Source organism: Watersipora subatra, chromosome 11 (assembly GCF_963576615.1).
Source record: "Watersipora subatra chromosome 11, tzWatSuba1.1, whole genome shotgun sequence".
NCBI classification, from domain to species: domain Eukaryota; kingdom Metazoa; phylum Bryozoa; class Gymnolaemata; order Cheilostomatida; family Watersiporidae; genus Watersipora; species Watersipora subatra.
Genome location: NC_088718.1, coordinates 75,001 through 80,000, shown reverse-complemented (window position 1 = coordinate 80,000; position 5,000 = coordinate 75,001). Strand labels below are relative to the sequence as shown.

The following is a 5,000-nucleotide window of genomic DNA, read 5'->3' as shown; positions in this document are numbered from 1 at the left end:
AGTAGTCGCCGTCTCGCTCGGCTAGCCGAAGGCTGCTCGTCTTGTCGGTCTTCTCAGGAGGCGAGCTCCCGCGTACTACTAGTAGTCGCCGTCTCGCTCGGCTAGCCGAAGGCTGCTCGTCTTGTCGGTCTTCTCAGGAGGCGAGCTCCCGCGTACTACTAGTAGTTGCCGTCTCGCTCGGCTAGCCGAAGGCTGCTCGTCTTGTCGGTCTTCTCAGGAGGCGAACTACCGCGCGCTACTAGTACCCGCGCGCTCCCGCCTTCGCGGGTCGTTCGATTCCATATCCGAGGGCGCGTACGCGAGTACGCGAGTGGGTACCGCCCTCCGGAACTCGAGCGATAAGGGAGCGCCCCCAACCGTCCGAGATCTTCTCGGACATTTCCTTGGCTGACTAGCGACTGGCCGCTCGACGCGTCGGAGTAGCACCTAGTGCGCCGCGCGCCGAAGCCGTCCGCGAGTGCTCGCGAGGCGAGCGAAGGGTCGGGACAGTCGAAACCGTCGCTCGAGCGGTACGACTGACGAGTCGCGAGGGGCGTCCTCTCCTTCGAGAGACGCTCGCTCGGCGTTGAGGTGATCGCGCGAAAGGTGGTGAACATTAGCGACGATCGAGTCGAGCCCGGCGATCGAGGCGCGCGGCCGGGTACCATCGACGACGATCGTCGCGCGACACGCCGACGGCCGTTTTCACGAACGGCGAGACGCGTCGCGACGCGGAGGCCTCGTCGCTAGAGGCGGCGAGCGCCGACAGTCGTCGCGCGCGTCTTACGCACGGGCAGTCGTAAGACGCGAGAGTCGCGCGCGGCTTCGCGAGGAGAGACGAAGCGCGGACGCGTCTGACGCGGACGTGTGCTTCGTACGCTCGCGAGGCGGCGGCGCGCGGCGAGCCTCGAGACACGAACCTAGATTGCCGCGTCCGTCGACCGAGGCGACGGACGCTAGAGGGCGCGAGGGACCGGCAACCCCTCGCGCCCGACGCCGGCGACGTACGCGTCGACCGAGCTCTATCTGGTTGATCCTGCCAGTAATCATATGCTTGTCTCAAAGATTAAGCCATGCATGTCTAAGTACAAGCCGTGTAGACGGCGAGACTGCGGACGGCTCATTAAATCGGTTATGACTCCACTGGGGACAGACTCACCCGTGGATAACGTGCGGTAACTCCGGTGCTAATACATGCGACAAGGCTCCGACTTCGCCTCCGGGCGTGGGAAGGGCGCACTTATTAGGCGAAAACCAGCGGCTCGTCTCCGGACGGGCCTCGGTGGACGACACCCGAGTAATTGCCGCCGATCGCACGGCCTTCGAGCCGGCGACGCCTACACTGAGTTTCTGATCTATCATGCTGACGACGGTTGGTGCTATGCCAACCGTGGCGTTAACGGATAACAGAGAATCTGGGTTCGATTCTGGAGAGGCCGCATGAGAAACGGCGACCACTTCTAAGGAAGGCAGCAGGCACGCAAATTACCCACTTCGGACACCGAGAGGTAGTGACGAACAATACCGATGCGGCGCGCAAACGCGTCGCCGTAATCGGAATGAGTACACTTCAAATCCTTTAACGAGGATCCACTAGAGGGCAAGCCTGGTGCCAGCAGCCGCGGTAATTCCAGCTCTAGCAGCGTATATTTATATTGCTGCGTTTAAAAAGCTCGTAGTTGAAGCGTCAGACGCGGGAGGGCGGACGGCCGTACCGGTCGCTCTCGCCCGACCGAGCCAGGCGCGGAGGGCGCGCGTCGCTTGCACTTCGCCGTGTGAGCGCGCCGCCGCTGCACGTTCACCTTGAAGAAATTGAACCGCTTAGAGGGGGCGAGCAGCTTGAACAGCTCAGCATGGTATGATGGAAAATGGGCTCGTACTCATTTTGTTGGTTAGAGAGTCGGCGAGCCAATGATTAACAGGGACTGCCGGGGGCATTCGTACTCGGACGGGAGAGGTGAAATTCAAGGATCGTCCGAAGACGCCCTACTGCGAAAGCATTTGCCAAGAATGTTTTCATTAATCAAGAACGAAAGTCAGAGGTGCGAAGGCGATCAGATACCGCCGTAGTTCTGACCGTAAACGTTGCCGACTGGCAATTGGGCGCACTTCTACAGAAGTTGCCGCCAGCAGTATTGCCCGGGAAACCAAAGTCATTGGGTTCCGGGGGGAGTATGGTTGCAAAGCTGAAACTTAAAGGAATTGACGGAAGGGCACCACCAGGAGTGGAGCCTGCGGCTTAATTTGACTCAACACGGGAAACCTCACCCGGCCCGAACACTGTTATGACAGACAGGTTGAGAGCTCTTTCTCGATTCAGTGGTTGGTGGTGCATGGCCGTTCTTAGTTCGTGGAGCGATCTGTCTGGTTAATTCCGATAACGAACGAGACTCTTGCCTGCTAAATAGACGGCGCCGACTACGGACGGCGACCGTTCGCTTCTTAGAGGGACAAGCGGCTTTTAGCCGCGTGAAGCGGAGAGCAATAACAGGTCAGTGATGCCCTCAGATGTTCGGGGCCGCACGCGCGCTACACTGTTCGCATCAGCGTGTTTCTCCCGCGCCGGTCGGCGTGGGCAACCCGTTGAACCGCGAACGTGCTAGGGATCGGAGATTGCAATTGTTCTCCGTGAACGAGGAATTCCTTGTACTGGCGAGTCATCAGCTCGCGGGGAATCTGTCCCTGCCCTTTGTACACACCGCCCGTCGCTACTACCGATTGAGTGGTTTAGTGAGGCTCACGGACCGCGCGCGGCACACGGCGCTCTCGGGCGTCGCGTCGCGAGGCGGAAAGTGAGACGAACTTGATCACTTCTAGGAAGTAAAAGTCGTAACAAGGTTTTCGTAGGTGAACCTGCGTAAGGATCATTGTCGATGATCCGGCCGTCGTTCGAGAACGCGTTCGCGAAAGCGACGCGCTCGAGAACGTCGACCGCGAGCCCGAAGAGAAAGGGAATTGACGGTTAGCGTCGAGGCGTCGACTTCGCGTTCGACGCCGAGGCGGGAATTGACGGTTAGCGTCGAGGCGTCGACTTCGCGGTCGGCGCCGAGGCGGGAATTGACGGTTAGCGTCGAGGCGTCGACTTCGCGGTCGGCGCCGAGGCGGGAATTGACGGTTAGCGTCGAGGCGTCGACTTCGCGGTCGGCGCCGAGGCGGGAATTGACGGTTAGCGTCGAGGCGTCGACTTCGCGGTCGGCGCCGAGGCGGGAATTGACGGTTAGCGTCGAGGCGTCGACTTCGCGTTCGACGCCGAGGCGGGAATTGACGGCGCGTCGCGACGTCGACTTCGCGGTCGACGTCGAGGCGGGAATTGACGGTTACGCGAAAGGTACGGGTGCGTAGGACCGGGGTGGTCGGTAAAGTCGCGTCGCGCGTTTCGGCGCGCGCCGCGATTATCGCTCGAAGACCTCGTGCGAGCTAGCCGCCGTCGCACGGCGAGCTCGCGAGAGGCGCCCGTACCGAACTGCGCTCGTTCGTCTCGGTTTGACACACACGAGGACTGAAGCGAGGACCGGGCGAGGACTCGCGCGCGCGGGCGGCGCTGCCTGCCGCCCCGAGCGAGTCGAACGCGAACTGAGAGCGTAGCCCCGACTACGCGAAGCACAACTCTGAGCGGTGGATCACTCGGCTCGCACGTCGATGAAGAGCGCAGCCAGCTGCGTTAGGCAATGTGAACTGCAGGACACATCGATCATCGGCATCTCGAACGCACATTGTGGCCTCGGGTCATCCCGAGGCCGCGCCCGTCTGAGGGTCGTCATTCGCCGACCATCGTCGCTCGAGCGCGCCCTCGTGCCGCTCGCGACGCCCTGGGACGCTGCCGACCGCGCGTCGGCCTCGTCCTCAAGCGTACTACCGGCGCGCTCGCTCCCGAGGGGAGCGCGCGCCCGGGCCCGGACGACGCGTGACCGCGCGGAGAGAGAGAGAGAGACGAAGAGGTTACGGCGTAGCGCGCGCGCGAACGGCGACGCGCGTCGGGCGCGCGAGGTTTCGTCGAGTCGGTTCTCGACGAGCCCGCGCGGCCGCGACGCGGCGATCGCCGTCGCCTCCGTCGCTCGCGCGGCGACGGAGAGACCGCGCGCTCCCTCTTCGTCCCGCGCGGCTCTCGCGGTCGTCCGAACTCGTCTAGTACGACCTCAGATCGGACGCGACTACCCGCCGAACTTAAGCATATCAGTAAGCGGAGGAAAAGAAACTAACTAGGATTCCCCGAGTAGCGGCGAGCGAAAGGGGAGAAGCCCAGCGCCGAAGCCCGCGACCCCTCGGTCGCCGTGCAATGTGGCGTTTCGGCGGCGACTCGCGACCGTCGCTCCCGGCACGAGTATCTCTGAAAGGGTCTGCCCGAGCGGGTGTCAGCCCTCTACTCGCCGGACGAGCGTCGGACGCCCGTCGTCGTCGCGGAGTCGGGTTGCTTGAGAGTGCAGCCCAAAGCGGGTGGTAAGCTCCATCTAAGGCTAAATACCTAGTGCGAGACCGATAGCGAACAAGTACCGTGAGGGAAAGTTGCAAAGAACTTTGAAAAGAGAGTTCAAGAGTACGTGAAACCGTTCAGAGGCAAACGGACGGAACCGGGCGAGTTCGTCGTCGTCATTCAGCCGAGCGGCCGCGCTCTCTCGGGAGGGCGGTCCGATCGGTGCACTTGGCGGCGGCGGAGCGCGACGACCGCCCGTCGAGTCGTCGGAAGCCCGGCGGCTAGGTGGCGACGCGTTCGCGCGTCGTGTTATAGGCCGACCGAGGCGTTGACCGACTCGACGGGCGAGGAGCGCCTGCGGTGCACTCCCCGCGCGGGAGTGGCTCGAGGCGGCGGGCTCGCGGACGCCGGCGGCGAACTGCTCGCAGTTTGTCGTCGCGCGCGCCGTCTGTCGCGCCGCTCGACGCCACGCGGCACCCGGGGTCCGAGTCGTGTGGTTCCCGGCACTCCGTCCGACCCGTCTTGAAACACGGACCAAGGAGTTGAGCGCGCGCGCGAGTCGATGGGCTCACGCGCGAACCCCAGCGGCGCAGCTAAGGCAAAACGGGCG

At 63.1% G+C, this 5,000-nt stretch overlaps 2 non-coding genes across 2 annotated transcripts in view; both read left to right on the top strand.

The window, feature by feature from the left end:
- Nucleotides 1-3,583: 3,583 nt before the first annotated feature.
- Nucleotides 3,584-3,736, top strand: LOC137409220 (5.8S ribosomal RNA). The gene has a single exon (XR_010980456.1). It is a non-coding gene; the product is annotated as a 5.8S ribosomal RNA (ribosomal RNA).
- Nucleotides 3,737-4,110: 374 nt separating this feature from the next.
- The window catches only part of LOC137409233 (large subunit ribosomal RNA), a 3,769-nt gene continuing 2,879 nt past the window's right edge, over nucleotides 4,111-5,000 (top strand). The window contains exon 1 of the ribosomal RNA XR_010980468.1: nucleotides 4,111-5,000. This exon is cut by the window's right edge and continues 2,879 nt beyond it. This is a non-coding gene — a ribosomal RNA (large subunit ribosomal RNA).